This window comes from Monopterus albus, unplaced genomic scaffold, assembly GCF_001952655.1.
Source record: "Monopterus albus unplaced genomic scaffold, M_albus_1.0 scaffold3.1, whole genome shotgun sequence".
Taxonomy (NCBI): Eukaryota; Metazoa; Chordata; class Actinopteri; order Synbranchiformes; family Synbranchidae; genus Monopterus; species Monopterus albus.
In genome coordinates, this window is record NW_018127883.1 from 3773028 (window position 1) to 3790462 (window position 17435).

General features: G+C 40.6%; 2 long non-coding RNA genes across 9 annotated transcripts in view; one reads left to right on the forward strand and one right to left on the reverse strand.

Moving 5' to 3' along the window:
- The first annotated feature begins 6167 nt into the window (after window positions 1-6167).
- On the forward strand, window positions 6168-8704 carry LOC109959145 (uncharacterized). Of its 2 annotated transcripts, XR_002274773.1 has the most exons (5): window positions 6168-6219; window positions 6993-7130; window positions 7704-7809; window positions 8310-8434; window positions 8604-8704. It is a non-coding gene; the product is annotated as an uncharacterized LOC109959145 (long non-coding RNA). The 2 variants fall into 2 exon arrangements; XR_002274774.1 differs by lacking the exon at window positions 8310-8434.
- Window positions 8705-8969: 265 nt separating this feature from the next.
- The window catches only part of LOC109959152 (uncharacterized), a 30584-nt gene continuing 22118 nt past the window's right edge, over window positions 8970-17435 (reverse strand). For 5 of the 7 annotated variants that reach the window (XR_002274783.1, XR_002274779.1, XR_002274782.1 and 2 more), the window contains 3 exons: window positions 10348-10437; window positions 9845-9931; window positions 8970-9474 (listed from right to left, as the gene is read on the reverse strand). This is a non-coding gene — a long non-coding RNA (uncharacterized LOC109959152). The other 2 variants (XR_002274776.1, XR_002274775.1) reach the window with 2 other exon arrangements.

Consider the following 17435-nt stretch of genomic DNA (forward strand, 5'->3'; position numbering starts at 1 on the left):
CGTGGGGGGAGGCCCGGCCACCAGGCGCTCGCATTCGAGCCCCAACCCCGGGCCTGGCTCCCGGGTGGGGCCCCGGCTGCGCCATGCCGGGCGACGTCATGGGACTTGATGTTAGTCTATTCATAAGGGGCTTTTGAACCGCTCTTAGTCTGACCCGTCACCCAGGACCTGTTTGCCTTGGGAGACCCTACCAGGGACATATAGCCCCCGACAACATAGCTCCTAGGATCACTCGGGTACTCAAACCCCTCCACCACAATAAGGTGGCGGTTCAAGGAGGGGTCCAAATATCACAGTCCCTGTAAATGCACTGACTGCACAAATCCTGGTGTACACCTCTATCAGTTTTGACCATCTTCCCATTCAACAAGCTTCAACAGAGGCTGCTGTTGTGAAAAGTGTTGTTTGCTTTTAGTGACCTCAGTCTATACCTCAATGTAAAACAGCCACAGTGAGCATCCAGAAAGTGTCCTGGCATTTAAACAGTTTTAGCTGACCTGCCTGTCTGTGGGGCTGAAGCGATCTGAATGCGGAGGCTTTTAAAAGGATGCCCAGCTGTACAGAGCAGCACAAACTGACAACAGACCAAGGTTTATGTATATACTTAGATTTATAATGCTACACTCAGCCAGTTTTCTACTCTGAAGGTACAAGTAAGACAACACACACAAGCTGCATGACCTTTCAATTGATGACTGCAAAAGACCAAAGGAAAGCAATGTCAAGGAAATTAAAGAAGGCCTCTGTTATATCCAAAACCACTTTGTGTTTCACTTGCTAAGTATATCTTATTATTTCTGTCTCCAATGAATTACTAAAGCAGCTTCCAGTCAAAACAGATGATCATTTCCCTCACTGTTGTCCCATCTCCATCTTGTCCCCTGCCTCTCTTCCTTTCTGAGCAGTGATGTGTTGATTTAATCTGTTGCTCACTCACATGCACCTCCTCCAGGTTAGATGGAGAGATGGTTATGTGCGTGACTTTGTGTGTATATGTCATCAAAACACAGCAGCTCACTTCAAAGTCCCTAAATCAGCCAGGATGTCTCCATTGTCCACACAACATGAACAGCAATGCTGAGGCCATCTGTTTTCCATGGGAAACCATCCAGCAAGCAGCTTTACAACTGGTTCATTCATGTAAACATATCCTTACTGTATTGAGAAAACAAATACATAATTGTACTTGTCATGTGAAAAATATTTTTGTGTAGATGTTTTTATCCCAAAGTGATATTTTTCTTTGAAGGATTATCCCAGATAGATAGAAAAGTACTTTCTCAAAGTACTTTTCATTAAAGCTCAATGTGCAGTGTCATCAGTATTTTTAACTGTGTTAAACCTGTACCTGATATTAATCCTACTTTTCCTAAAGATTTCTGAGATGAATCAAATATGAAAATGTAGCATACAACCTTTTATCGCTTTCTTTTTTGGCATAAAAGTTTTGTGTTTTGTATTTAAAAAAGTACTAGAATCATCCCTTAAAAGAGTGTGTAAGTTTCAGTTGCTGTAAATTTAAGCTCTCCGACAGGTCCTTAAATACACAATCTCTAAAAGATGTAAAAAATAAAGAGCATAACCATAGCCTTAACGTATACATCCCAGAAATTCTGACTTAAATACTGTGGATTCATTGATCATTCATTAGCAACATAAAGACTTTACAAAGTCCCTTCATAATGAAGGTTGGTTTTTTTGAACAATCCAGAATCAAATTGTATTACAAGACAAACATGTAATAACATTTGGTTATTACTTCACAAGTACAAAAGCAGCTTAGTTTCCATTCCCTTGAGGGATGAATACTTGTTTTTGCAGTCTGCAGCACAGTAAACAAGCAGTAAATTATAGAAAGAAAGATGGGTGAATGGATGTTACACAAAGAGGTGTTTGTACAACCCCTATATTTGATAAAGTTAACAGGGAGTCACATACAGGATCTCTATAGCATCTCTTGTTGACAGATTTTCAGTGGATGATATTGTGACCGCCCACTGCAACCTGGTCAGAGGTGGATTTCACTGTGCGCTGTAGAAGCCTATTTGTTGTGAAATGGATTATGGTGACCGATCTAGTCGCAAACAAGATTAGTGGCAATGGGTCATGTTTGATTGGAAAGCTCCACAACAGCCCTCAACTGTGAGACAAGTTGTTGCCCAGCTTGTTGCCAGCAGGAAGGAAGTCAAGTAATACACAATCAAATAAATCGGAGCAAGAGGACAATCTGTGCTCTTTACTTCATTCTCTCTGACCAACCCACTTATATGTCTTATATGTCCAGCTAACTCTGAAAAACAGGAGAAAACAAAGTACACTTCTTAGTACTGAAATTCCACCTTTGATTTTGAGATTGAGCTGTAGAATCATGTCTTTAACTAAAATAGACACAAATGCACACACAGACAAGAGATGAACACAGAACTCGTACAACCATGGTTACACACACACTCAAGAGTATCTGTAATCCCTAGCTGAGGCAGGCAGACTCCCCCGGGGCATCACTCTTTCATTCATTTCAAAGATTTGTCATTGTCCCCTGACAAAAGCACCTCTGCAGGATGACTAATCTGCGCTCGGCTTGCTGTCCTGGCTGACTCAGGCTGCCATGTGGATTCCATTTCAGACATGACTCAGCGATCGCTGAAGCGAGCTATGATTGGAATGGAGACAAGTCACACCAAGGGGAGACAGAGACAAAGATGGAAAGAGAAGGAGAAAATGGGGACTTCTATTTATTCTCAACTCATTAAAACTTCTGCAAAAGCTGAAAGATGACAACACTGTTTCTGTCATTGCATGTGTGTATGTGTGTATGTGTATGTGTGTGTATGTCTCAGTCCTCTCTTGTCTCCCCTCCAGCAGTGGCAATGAAGTCCCTTGTGTCAGCTCCAGGGCTGACAGAGGGGACAACTCACCTCAGCCTGGCCCTGTCTGGGACAGGACTGGTTTTGAGAGTCGGCTGTAGGTTGACATGGCTGTCATAACAAATTCACACACACTAACACACACACATAGAGAGAGAACATACAATATCAATATGATTATATGTGAGAGAAACTACATCATCCCCCCTTCATCAACCCTGCCTACTACCAAAATCTCCAACCTGCACTGTCCTGACATACTGTATCATCGTCCACAACCCAAACTGCAGAGCTAAGCAGAGTCTGACATGCACACACACCAACACATACTCTAACACACTCAAATATAGAAATACTCACAAATGCTACCCTTATACACACTCATACAGACATGGGGTAACTTGCACAAAGAAGCATATACTGTAGTACATGCTTGATAGAACTGCAAAGATACACAAACATATCAGGATTAAAATAAGGATTGCTGCAAAAGTAGTTTGTTTCGGACTATGCTAATCAGTCACCAATGTATGTGAGATTATATACGTAACAAACAATCAGGCTATTAGCTGTTCAGGTATTATGCATACTGAGAGGATGTATGGTACATTGAGACTGCCAGCAAAATAAAACTACTGGTACTGGTTAAAAACACTGATCTGTTAGACTGGGACAAAAGGTATTGTAGTTTTAGACAAGCAAAGTCCAACTCTCTGTTCTTGCCTCTCTTGCTCTCTGTGTCTTTCCCAGATACATTTCAGGTTGATGGACCTGCTGTCTTTGCTAGGCTGTGGTACACCAGCCCTGCTGAATTATTCACATTTCACGAAGAAGAGGAACAGAAAGAGACAGACCGTGTAAAGCCAAGCTAATTAAAGTAGCAGTATTAAAAATGTGCCTGTGTCTCTTTCAAGAAGAGAGGAAAGAAAGATCAGCTGTGATACCTTTCCTCTCTCTGCATCTCTATCGCTTGTCTCCTGCCTCCCTCCTTCTCTCGCTTCACTTATCCCCTTCCTCCCTTGGCTTTCTCAGGAAAATTACAACCTGACTGCTCACTTTAATATTTCAGCATCTAAGTGAGTGTGACAGGTTCTCCTCTGTGTTGTTCTCCCCTCCTCCTACCTCCATCTAGCCACCCACCCATCTCTCTCCCAGCCCCAACCTCCTCTTGTCGTTTGTGCATAGTCCCCCCCACCAGCTCAACTTTTACCATGTGACAGGAGAAAGAGATAGAGATGAGGATGGGGGGAACAAATCAGGCTGAGGCCACTCTGTCAGGCTATCAGGCTGTCTCTCTGATTCTCAGTGAGATCCATGACATGTACACGACCATAAACCTACTATGAGGAGAGGTATCGCATCGCCCTGGTGTACGCCACTCACGCTCAGGCTTAGATGCACACAGGCGGTATTTCAGAGTGATGGAGAGGGTAGTGATCTCATCTACAGAGACAGAGATGGACTCAGATTAGAGGTGTGTGTGTATGTTTTTGTGTGTATGTATGTATTAGTCATCATCCCTAATAGTTGAGCCACTTCAGCTCATGGGTTTTCTTTGAAAAAACACTGTAACAAAACACCACAGGTCTTTTGTATGCACGTAACACTCATATGTATCATTGTGATCAAATATGAATTTGTCTGGGCATGTACACAAATGTATTCAGAGAATCTGTACTTGTTGGTGGAGTGATAAAAGTGTGTTATTGGAGGTGAATAGCCGAGAAGATGGCTCAGTGCGTTGTGTGTTTATAGGCACTATGATACACATCAATAATTTAGCTATTCTCCCCTACTCCCCATTCATTCTCTTTTCATCTCTGCCATTTGATATCCCTGTCTGCTTCCACTCTCAAAACTGTGCATATTATGCCCAGAAAGCAAGCGAGAAATATACAAAGGGCCCAAGGAAACAAGCTCCTTATTCCAATAAATAGAAAAATAAACGCTGCAACAGCGCACTAACAATGTATTCAGGAATTACTTATCCGTATGTGCACTGGTATGTGTGCACACAAACACTGATTTACACAGAAGAAGAATCACACATATAAACAGAAACTCTCTCGACAAAGTGCGCATGTAGTGACATTGTGCACAACATTGATCATATAATTTACTCCTCTCTATCAAGCTACATGGCTATTGATCAAATAATTCCATATGCGGGCCTCGACCACTGTCAAATTGCTAAAATGGGGCTGCTCCACTTAAAGCGTGTCCTATAATGGTTTTGGCATTGATCGCGGCTCTCCCTCACTCACTCCCAATGCAAACAAATCCCATTCAGCTGCAGAACTTGAGAGCCAGAAAGGGTCGGAGAACATGGGCGAAGCGATGGCACAAATTGCACATGCACAAGCACACAGAAAGCTGAGTGGCAAACACAACTCGCACAGACTGACACTTGTACTGAACGTGCACACACAAGCTTTCAGCGTGTATCCTATTCATCAAATGTTGAAGTGAACTATTTACTATGGGTTTCAGAGTGGAACTGCTTTGTGGAGAGGCAGGCAGGTTTTAGAAATGACTGGAAGATTAAAGCCAGCTGAAAGGCCAATTTGACCCCGTTTTTACTCGGATGGCTCAACTGACTGATTTCCTGCCACCGAGTCGCCTGCAGGCTGGAGTCACACACATATAAACATATACTGTAGTTGGGTTAATTCATGTGCGCAGCGCAAGTGATTACATACATATATATATACAACACCTGTGAGTGCGCACATACATACACACAGCCACAGATGCCAGTTGCTGATGGTGTCTGAGAGAGTGTGGAGAAAAGTCATGAAAAGACAATAGAATGAATGAAGCAGAAAGAGAGAGGAAGTGACAATAGTAACGAGGTGCTTCACTATCATTGTGTCACCACGCCAAGTGTTAGAGAGTTACAGGCTGCCAAATTTCGATAAGACCACACATAAGTGCTGTGGTTGATCACATCTTGTAAACATTATGGGTTCGGTACAAGGTCACAAAGATTTAGAGCTTGTAAAACGTGTAGATAAGCTTTGTAATTATAAAAACATTTTGTGTGTAGAAAATATTTGTACTTGTAAAAACAAATTGAGCATGTGTGTAGAAAAGATTTTTACTTTTTAAAACTTCTTAATGTGTGAATAAAATTTGTAAACGAATTATGTTAGATGAAGACTGAAAATAATTAAGAGCATTTGTGAACATCTGTGCTTTTACACCTGAATTTGATTGGACAATAACAATCCAATCACAGAACAGGTTCAAACTGTCCAATCAGAGGGCATATAAGGCTCACATGGTTTACCTCCGACTCAGGTAATAGTAGACTTTCAAGATGGATGATAGCGCGGGAGCTTTTGCTTCACAGGTGGGTAGTGTTAGAGAAACAGTTTCATGTGCAGCTTTTCTGTGAGGCGCTCAGCTATTATTCTAAAATAAAGAAGCTGAACAGACGTGTCTCCTTAAGTTCAGGTAGTTTCATCTGGTGTTAGCCAGAACTGAGTGTTAATTAAGAAGGTTAGTAAAGCTGGTGGTAGGGCGAATGTGTGGTTAGACATTTAGCCGTCCAGTACACTTTTTTTTTTGTTTGTTTGCTTGAGCATGTTTACCTTAACAATGAGGCTAGTTGTACACATCTGCTTCTAAGAAAACCTGCTATGATTTAGGATTAACTAGTTATTTATCCCCTGTTGGATCTGCTTTAAGGGGTTGTCTTCTGAAAAGCACGTGTAAAACATACCTGGACTAGATTTGTACATTTTCAACACTATCAAATTTTGTAGTGTTTAGAAGACAGATTTCTTTCTTGCAGTGGAGTACCTTTTTTTAGGGAAGTAGCTTATGTGCACTTTTACTTGTGTGGAGTGTTACTGTCACCTCTGAGCAAGATGGAGGCTCCATTTAAACTGAAGTTGGGACAAAACATCAGCTGCCACTCATCAATGAACTTGTTGGAAGGCTGTTTTGTTCAAATTCAAAATATGGGCAGGATGACGGTAGAAGCAATGTCAGGATTTAAAGGTGTCAAAACCACTATCGATAAGTAACTTCGTGGTCATTTTCATTTATTTTGTAACAGTCTTAGTTGGAAGGTCTTGTTCTATTCCTGTAATGTCTCCTGTTCTACCTTCACTGTGGCAGTGGCCAGAGGAACCTTTGTCTGGCGGCACAGCTACAGCCAAGATGTCGAAGATCATCACAAACGACGTGAAACATGTGCTTTACCTTGTCCCTGTTCAACAGATTTGATACAACCATTCTCCATTAAGCTGTGGACACGTAAGTACACTAACTCAAAGTACAAGTTGGAAGCTATGGTGGTGTAGTTGGTTTGTAGCCTAACAAGTCGAGGCGGCTTCATTTATATAGCACACATCATATACATACACAATTCAAAGTGCTTTACATGGACAAAGAAAAACACATTTTTGACTTGAAAGTGGCTGGAGTTGGAACCAACTTCCTGATTACCTTAAATGTGCCCCACCTGTCTGCTGGGTAAGTTATTCTAACCAACATGGCCATGATCACTGACTTCCGGTTATTGTATGTGGGCTTCAAAAATCAAGTTTTCACTTGTGAAGACCATCTTGCTGAATAAAATGTTTGTCTAAATTTTTCTTATTTTTTGCAATAATCCAAAAGGTTGTGTGAAAATACCATTGGCTTTTTGTCTGAGGAACTAGGGTGATACTAACTTCTGGGTTGGCCTAGAATAAACATCATCCCTACACCACTCTATTCAAGAGATGTTTGTGCCAGTATATGATGAAAGGAAGTTAAATTGACAAACCAAATGCATTCAACACAGGTCATGTATACTATAATTATACAATGTATTTGTTGTTGCAGTGCACTTGAAGACCTGTTACGTCAAGTCCAGAATTCAGAGCCAGATAACCCAAAACCTAATGGGCTCACAACAGGTGGATAACGTTGCATCCGCACAAATCAGATGGTAAATACTAAATTATTCACAACTTATTTTAAATTCTTATTGTGTATACTTTCTTAAAAGTGAAATTTAATGTTCCTTCAAGCTTAGTACTGCTTAAAGGAATTCAAGATTTTTCAAGTTGGTGTTAAATCAATAGCGTCTCAATGTGTATGAAAATAGGTCTTGCCATTATTTCCCCTATTCTCCACGCCAACTGTTTCCACCCAGAATGTGGTTATGCTGTAAAAGATTAAGGACAAAATGCACTACCCTCACTTTATTTTAAAAACATGCACTTCAAAGTTTGAAGCTCAAATGCAGCATCTGATGTCCCACTAAGCTAATTTGAGTCAGTATTTTTCAGTTGTAGTTTATTTAATACACCTGATAAGGTAGGGCATGGCAGTGGCACTTCAGGACTGGGATTGCCCACCCCTGGTTTAAAAAGATAAAATTTGCATGGTCTGTTTCTTAAAAGTGATGGTAAATGGAAATGGTTAAAACTTTTCTTCTCCCTCTAGGTTTGATGGTGATGAACCTGTCTGAGCAGCAGAGGGATGACATCTTAATAGTTGCATTTTCTTTTCTCCCCATGTCTTATTAGAAAATATTGACTGACTTTTCACTGTCCACTCAGCATATGAAGGTGAGCTCCCCACCCAGATACAAATACTGTGCTCACTAAAGGAAAAAGTCAGATGTCAGTCAGCAATACTTTTGTTCAACATAAAGTTAACCTGTGAAAACCAAAATGTGATGGGTTGAAATTGTAAAGCATGTTTTAAATTCAGGCTTTTGTGTGTGTGTCCCCACAGGCATTCCTCAACCAGACTGGCCATGGATTGACAGTGACGATCATCCATACACAGTGAGCATCCAGAATTGTACAACAGAATTCCTGAGGACAAACATGGAGACAGGCAAGTTTGTTTATTCATGTAATCAAATAAAGCTGTTAAGATGGGAAATCTCTACTGGCAGGGTAAGGCACATTTTCCACATGCTGCTACATCGCATGTGCCTGGACACTCCTACAGTGTTGACTTCTCGTCATGCAACTGCAGGAGTGTCCAGGCACATGCGATGTTAATGGCATGTGGAAGATGTAAGATACTCTGCCATGGCAACTTTGACTTTAGTCCCTGTTTATTCTCTCACAATGATTACTTAGTCAGTTTGAAAATAAAGCTGTTATATATTATATAAAATATTTAAAAAGCAATAGCTGGTCCTGTAGACTGGTCCTCATGTAGTTTGTCTCCCTGTACCTTTCAGCAGGTATCCCTGGCTGCAGAGTTGGTTGGTCTTTCCTCTCTCCGCTCCCCTCAACCACCTGAGGCAGATGGCCACCCACCGCTGGAGGTGTCTTACCAGTCGCTGTCCTTGAGTGCTGCTGCCCTGCTTGTTTTCCAACCATCCCTGCCCTACTCACTGCTGATGACCTGGATCAGGTGTGTTCAGTCATCAGAAGGTGGAATGAATTGGAATCAGCTTCTGATGACTGAATATACCTGACCCAGGTCATCAGCACTCAAGGATAGAGGGGAACCCCCCCCCATCAGCTGCCTTGGGATGACAACTGTTGTACAAATAAAAATGTAATTAAAGTCAGATCTTAAACTGTCTGGTTTGTTGAACATTTAAGATGACAGGGGGTGTACTCAGCACATCTGGAACCTGGTCCCCCTGTGAATGAAACATTCATAAATAAGTGTAGAGAGAGAGAGCTTTGAAATGCACTGAGCCACTTTAATAGGTACACCTGTAATGATTGTTTACACTTCCACCTTATGTTATGAATTTTAAAATGTTTGTCTTTGAAGTTGTCAAGTGTACAATATTAATACTGAGGTTATGGTTAAAGGTGGTGTTGTACTGGACAATTAGGTGCCAACATATCAGGAACACCACACCCTCACTATTTTACTTGTACATGACAATCTCACTAAAAACATGTGTTGAGCTTCATAAACAGGTTAAGTAGAAGTGTTGAATTTAAACGCATACAAATTGTACAGGTGTGCCTATTAAAGTAGCCGGTCAGTGTACATCTTACCCTGGGGTTGTCAGGGCAGTGTGTTGGATCTAGCACTCCTCAGGGCTGTGGAGGACATTCAAAGCATCACACCTCAGGGCCTCTGTCCTGAAAATAAAGCCAAACTAGACTAAATTACTTGGTTCTGTAAACCCTTGGTCCATATCACACTTTAATTTGCACCTTTCACAGCCTCATGTCAACATTCTCAACTCTCTCTTGAATGTGCATTAAAGCAAAAACATAACATTTTAAACAAAATACCAATCAAAATATTATGGACAATGTTTCAGTATCATACAAATATGGTTGCATCTTCTATAAGGCAGACTGTAAAGTTAAGTTGACTTTGAAACTGCCCTTAAATGACAGGAAAGCCACAAGCTGTCTGAAATCTAGGAATAACTACTGCTTCAAAAAAGGAGATATTCATCAACACTGGTGTAGTTTTAAGTGTGCCAAAGTTGCTTAAACAAATATTTAAATGTTTATATCAAAAAGCAAAACAAGACTGTGCAGAGTACCTGGATATAAAGTTGTTTCTTTGCAGCTTCAAGGAAGAACTGCAAAGCTGTGGATGCCACATCATTACTGGCCATTTAGAAGAACAGGATCTGTGACAACAAATTTAGAATTAACAGGCTACTCAAAAGTTGACTTCTACAATCGATGTCAATCATTATGGAGTTATGAAGATAATGACCATAAACATTAGATGCAACACGACCTTTTTTTATAAAGACGGTGAACTTTTGGTTTAAGGCAATACATAAACAGGCTCTCTGTGGGACATTTACAGCGCTCTTGGGGGCCCTCTGGTGGCTACGAGGCCCTAAGCAGCTGCTTAGATAGTCTATGCTTCGGCATAATAATAATAATAGAGCATTGTTGCATTTGGTATTGCTGCTTTTATTTATGTGAAAAATAAAAGTACTTCTAACACTGAAAAAGGTACCACTTTGCCCATCAGGCAGTACTTTCGGTTTTGTCTTAACAAAAAAGGACAGCCAAGAGACACTTATGAAGTGGTACACATAAGTTCTTATGTTCCATAGGGGCTAAACTAGAGAAGCTCATTCATCTACAACACTGCATGTCTAACAGGGTATAAATTACAAGTGAAGTCACAGCTATTTTTCTGTGATTAACCAGGTTTAGCTATTTAGTGAACACACTCAAGCAAAGCAAGAGTGTACTGGACGGCTAATGTTAACTTACCCCTGAAAGATTTTTTGCTAGCAGAGGTTTGCTACCATGCTAACAGGTAACGTTACATTAACATTCAATTATGGCTAAAGCTAGACAACGTAGCCCACCTAAACATATACATTTGGAGTAATAATGAATCACCTGCGGGCTGCATAACGTTGCGTACAGAACGCAGCACATTAAATGTTTCCTGTGACTTTGTACAACTTTCTATCGACTATGTGCTATAATTGTCATTGCTCAGTCAGATTCAGGTGTGAAACTCGTAACTTGAGCTATACGTCCAAGTTAACGTCATGATTAACCTAGCACGCGTTATAATTAGCCATATGCCAATTAGCTAGCAGCACATTAGTAGGCTAGCGCCACAATTAACGAGGCTTACCTTCATAATAAGTGATGTATTTTTCGTAGAACTTATATTTCTTCTCGATCTTAGACACCTTTGTGACTAAATGTCTTTCTACAATCGTACATACATTAGTTATTGAAGAAAAATCCCTCAAAGATTCTAAATACCTGTAAGCTTCTGTCGCTAACGTGACATCCCGTAAGCGGAACATGGCCAACGCCTTTTCCACAAACGGATATGACGACACTGTCGGTGTGTCATGGCCTATTTGATGCTTTCTATCTGAACACAAATGTTCCCAAACAAGCTTAATTATTTTCGGTCTTTGTGTAACATAATTGCCTTACAGAGTTTATTCACACATTCAAAAAGTACAAATCTTTTGTACATATGCTCTTTTTTTTTTTGACCTAACAATATTTGTGACCCTATATTGAGTTGTTATTGCATAGTCTCTGCAGACACCATTACACCCACGCCTCGATCAGCCATCACTACGATGGCTGATCGAGGCTTTGTTGAAGCTTCGACACAGTATTCAAAAATGGCTCATTACTAAAGGCTTCAATAACACAATGCTTGAGTAGGACATCTAATGGTCAATAACATGAAATGCAATCGAGACGTATCATTTATTGGTTCATGGATTGTTTGGGATTTGATTCGTTTTGTGCTATGAATCATATTCTATCTAGTGACAAAAACAAAACAACCAATGGCTTTAACCAACAGTGTGGGGTTCAGTGTCTTGCCCAAGGACACTTCAACATGTGGACTGGAGGCACTGAGATTCAAACCTTCAACTTCCCGGTTGGAGACAACTACTCTACCCACTGCACTGTTGCCTCCCCACAAATAACTTGTAGCTCTATTGGGAATCAAATCCACATTACATTGTTGTGAGACTGGATTTCATGATGCGCCACAAGAACCAGTCACATTACTTCGTGGTCATTTCACCTATTTGAGAAACTTTAGCTACTACACTCCATGATCCTTTATCAGCTCTCACCAATGTGCATGTTACAGCGCCTACATGAACTGTTTTCATTTGCTCCGAGTATCATGGTTTAGTAATGTTATAGAATCTTTAGTACTGAAGGTGACACTGTCAAACCAAATCTCTATCAACTCTGTCTCTATTTACGTCAAAGGCTCAGCTCAGCTCTCCCAAAGAGCCAAGACAAGCAAACCAGTGACAGGGTTTTGATACCAACTGAAGCAGTAACGGGGTTCATGTGTCACTAGTCATGTGACCAAACTACGCCTTGGCACAGTGGTTCCATACAACTGCTTCATGAGGTACCACACATTTGTCAGAGCCTCTGGTGTCAGGACCATCGCTAAGCGGCACAAAACTGATATTTTTCTCTCATTTTGGCCTTCTATCCACACTGATCTGGCCTTTTTTTACTTACCAGATGTTGGCTGCAGTGTACTAGTGTTTTGTTTGCTAACCAAAAATGGCTGGCTTACAATTTAGGTGATTCAGTGAATGGAGATCTTTACAAAAATGGCTTGAAAACACTACCATGGACACATCATAGTGTGTTTTTTAAAATTTATATCTGAGTTCTGTAGTAGTGATGTAGTGTCAGAAAGAGTAGGGGGATAGTACAAGATCTGCAGAGGAAGCTGATAAGTGTGGCATTGGAAGCATAACACAGGAAGGGGAGAGAGAGACACACAATGCCAAAAAGGATGGGAAAGAGATAGAGTGTGACAGAAAAGGAGAGAGAAGGAGAGTCCAGCTGGTGGCAGAAACAGAGAGATGTAAGGATATGACACCTCCTGTCTCTGCGCTGGCCATACATGACAGCCCTGTCTCAGTCATTTACTGTACAAGAGGAGACACTAGGAGCAGATAGTGAGGAGAAGCATCATACACATCATACAAAAGAAGGGCAGACAGAAAACAAGGAGAGAAGAAGAACATGAAATGAGGGGATAAAAGAAAGAAAGAAAGGTTAAAACGGTAGTGACATTACATCTACTCATTGTCACGTGGCCTCCCCACTAGTGTATTTCAGCCTGCCACAGTACTTGTCTTTGACATACCACCAGCCTCTGTGTGTGTACTCCTCATAAGGCAAAAAAGTGTCATTCAAATGTTGAAAACTTTCTAAAGCTTGTTCACATCCACTAACTGTTCACAAGCATCTCTGCCAATATAGTTTTAACCTTTGACAAAGGCTTAATTAACTAAACTGCAACCACTCACATCCCTCCCCTCTTTCAGAGGATTTTAGGGACCCACATTTGTGTTTCCAAAGCACCCATAACATGACAAAACATGGGAAATAACATTACTGGTAGGAGTAGTGGTAGCAGCAGCAGCAGCAGTAGTAGTATATAAAATTATGTGGAAACCCACACTTTACACCTATTGTTGAATAGTATTATTCCATACCATGGGCATTAATTTGTTACGAAAACAGCCTCCCCTGATCTGGGAAGGCCATTTAAATCATTTTGGTACCAGGCTGAGGGATTTGTTCCCATTCAACCACATAAGTGTTACTGGACATTCAGTCCAAAATCTGTTCTGCATTCAAAAAGCACAAGAACTGTGTTGGTCAGGAAAGTTGCTTCAGCGCCAGTGAGAGGATGAAATACAATCCAGGAAAGCTGGTCTGTACAAGGGCCTGGACCTATTTGTAACCAAATGTTTTTACTGACCTGCTGTTTTTAAAAATGTGGTGCCATAAAAATCTGTCTGCAATAATATTAATAATATTAATATAACAAGTGTTGATGAATATAAGTAAACAAAAAGTACAATGTACTGTATATTCATATTCATACCTTCTCCTCTCTCCAACCTTACTTTGTTCCCCATTCATGCCTGTAGAAGCAGGCAGGAGAGAAAACATCTCTGTGTGTCCCAGGATTTGCATGTGATGAATAAATGAGGTGAACCAATCATGGAAGCCTTGTGGGTGTATATGTGTGTGTGCTCATGTCCGTGGCGCTCAGCTGGTTAAAATTGCATGACAGGAGGAGGAGAGAAGGACGTGGCAGAGAAGGAAAAATGATCGGTCCAGCACAGTAGTTAGTTTATGTAAAGAAAGAGAGCCACTGAGTCAGAGAGAGAGGGTGAGAGAGCGAGGGAAATGGTAAATGCAGTCTTGGAGGGCCTTGTCGCACCGCTCGACACAATAATGAATTTCAAATAAGTTATTCACTTCAGGAGTAAGTGGCTGGCGCCCACTCCTTACAGCTGGTTTGTTGAGATAATTGATTTTCAAATAGTTTGGAGGATGAGGAACAGGGACGGGGGCTGGTTGAGGGAGAGGAGGGGGCGTTAGCGAGCGCACTGGAAATGATAACTACAACAGGATAGTGTGTACATGTGTAGCACTGGTACTTGTGTGTGTGTGTGTGTGTGTGTGTGTGTATAGTGTGTGAGAGAGAAGTTAGAATGATGTTTTAATTCGTGTAGGAAAGAGGCCGTGTCGGAATGGAGGCCAGGGCCCTAGCTGTAATTAAACTGATAGAGCTCTGCAGACACACACACACATGTAGGAAAGATTAATTTTTCATGTCTCGCCTGTCTACTTCATCTCTGCTGTCTCTCCTCTCTCATCCTGGCTCAGGGCATGTTGGCCTTCTAAACTTTTCCCTGCTTCTTGCTGGGCTGTTAACATGGCAGCCCTCCTCTGCTGGCTGCACTGACACAGATAACCGAGCATCGGGGATGACAGCGACACACTCAATGAGATGCATTAGTGGCAGGATTTGAATTGACAATGTAATTTACCACATCTCTCTCTCTCTCTTCTGCTAACTCTCTCCCTCTCCATTTGCCTCCACCACCCTCTTCTCACTTTCCCTTTGTTTAATTCATAGCAAGATGGAGAAAGTGAGTTGAGGAAACTCAAGCAGCAGCCAGGGTTTCTATCATGAATATGTTTAACACGTGAAACATCAAACAGGAGAGCAGTAGAGATGGAACATCAAGCAATGCCAACAAAACAGTGATTGTTCTGCATTCAAAGGTTTACTCAACTAAAATGATTAGCATCAAAATATACTGGATGTGCCAAAAGTACTCATTAGGCAAAAGGGCTTTTATTATTAGAAAATAATTGTTTATGTATTATTATGTACATCACTTTAATGTTGCAGCTAGTAAAGGTGGAGCTAAATTTAATTATCTTATATACTTATAATTTGAATGATTTCATATAATGCTTGGTAGGTTGTGTTTTTCCCATTGGGCATCAATAAAATCTTATGATTATCCTTTTTATTATTAACATGGTCTTGAAGGGTAAAACTAAAGTTCTCAGATAAATGTAGTGTAGTAAAAAGTACAATATTTGCCTCTGAATTGTAGTGAATTCAAAGTATGAACTAGCAGAAAAATGGAAACACTAAAGTAAAATACAAGTTCCTCAAAATTGTACAGTAGCTTACTTGAGTAGGCTACTTACTTACTTTCCAGCACTTAAGAAAGATAAATAAAATTAAGACAAGACAAGATAAAACAAGTTACAGATTCTACCTTTAATCCAGAAATCCAAAACTTAAAAAATAAGTAAATACATACATTTTCTGACTCTGCTAAATGTTGAAAAGTTTATGTATTTTAGTGGTGTAAATGTTACATTTGAAAGATCAAGTATTTAACAAATAACAAATGACATGTGCTTCATGTTCATTTGATTTAGGTGTTATGTTACACAACATGATATAATAATACAGCAGCAATTTAAATCAGTCACAGTAATGAACCAGTTCAGAAGTAGTGTGACAACAATGACACTGATCTCTTTTGCTGCCAAACCATAGCTACACTTTAGTTGTCACATGTCCAAAAAATGTTGGCTGTGAACTTTCAGAAACTTTGTCATTGAACCTAATCCAGGGTTTACAGAACTGTACACTATCAATGCAGTTTGACAGGGAATACACCTCCCTACTATTTCCTCGACTTGAAGGCTCAGGAGACAGGGCGTCTTGACAACTTTGGCCTTGGGCCCAGATACTCATTTAGACCATAATTGAGCCATAAACTAAAAGGGTAATCAGTATAGCCCCTGTTTAGTACCTGACTGTCAGTCTGTGTGTGAAACTCAAACCTTATCATTGTGCAAGAGGAGACTTGAGGAGCAGGCTCTGTGCAGACATGTACACAATCTCTGCAGCCAAATTCTCACATAGAGCAGGGGGTTGCAGGGCTAAAATCAGACACACACATACAGTAGTCACATTCACACATACACACACTGGGATAACTGAACATACTTGAAAGCACACACTCAAAACACAATAGTTTGTGTGTGTGTGTGTATGTATTCTTTGTGATTCAGATTGACAGAATGCTTAGGAGGCTGTGTGCTCACTATAATTACACACACTTGAGAAATGTCGGCTCGGGGTGTTGGAGAGGAGGGTGTAATCAAAGCTCTCTCTGTCATACACATGCACACACCTGACATTCTTGCAAAGATTAGCAACACACCTCTTTGCTCTGGAATCCAATCTGAGGATGAAGAAAATAAGTCAGGTACCCACACACACACACACGCACACACACACTCAGACACACAAAGAAAGCATCACTGTCATTATAGTCATCATCAGTGACAGCTGTTGTCTTATCATCAAATCTGTCATCATCATCACTATCATCATCGCCTTCACTGTTGCATGTTGTTGGCACCGATCGTTGTTTATTACAGCAGCTTGTAAAATATAAATGCATTTGCAATACACACCTTGAGTCCTTATTTTGGATATTTGTACCATCACAGGCATCATATTCCAGTTCTTGTTGAAACTAGACAATAAGGAAACAGTGTGAGCAAACAGAAAATGAAAAGAAGAGATTTAATCCAAACATAAATTTGTATATTTTGCAGATGGCTAGTACATAATGACAAGTAGGGTTAGTGCCATTTTAAACCAGCACACATGACTGCTCCAAAAAATAATTTCTGGACCATTTCCTTTATGTTATATATATGCTGTATATACAAGTAATCAAAGCTGACTGGATGTGAAAAGAGGATGTGCAACATCTTTGCTATCAAAGTCACAAACTAT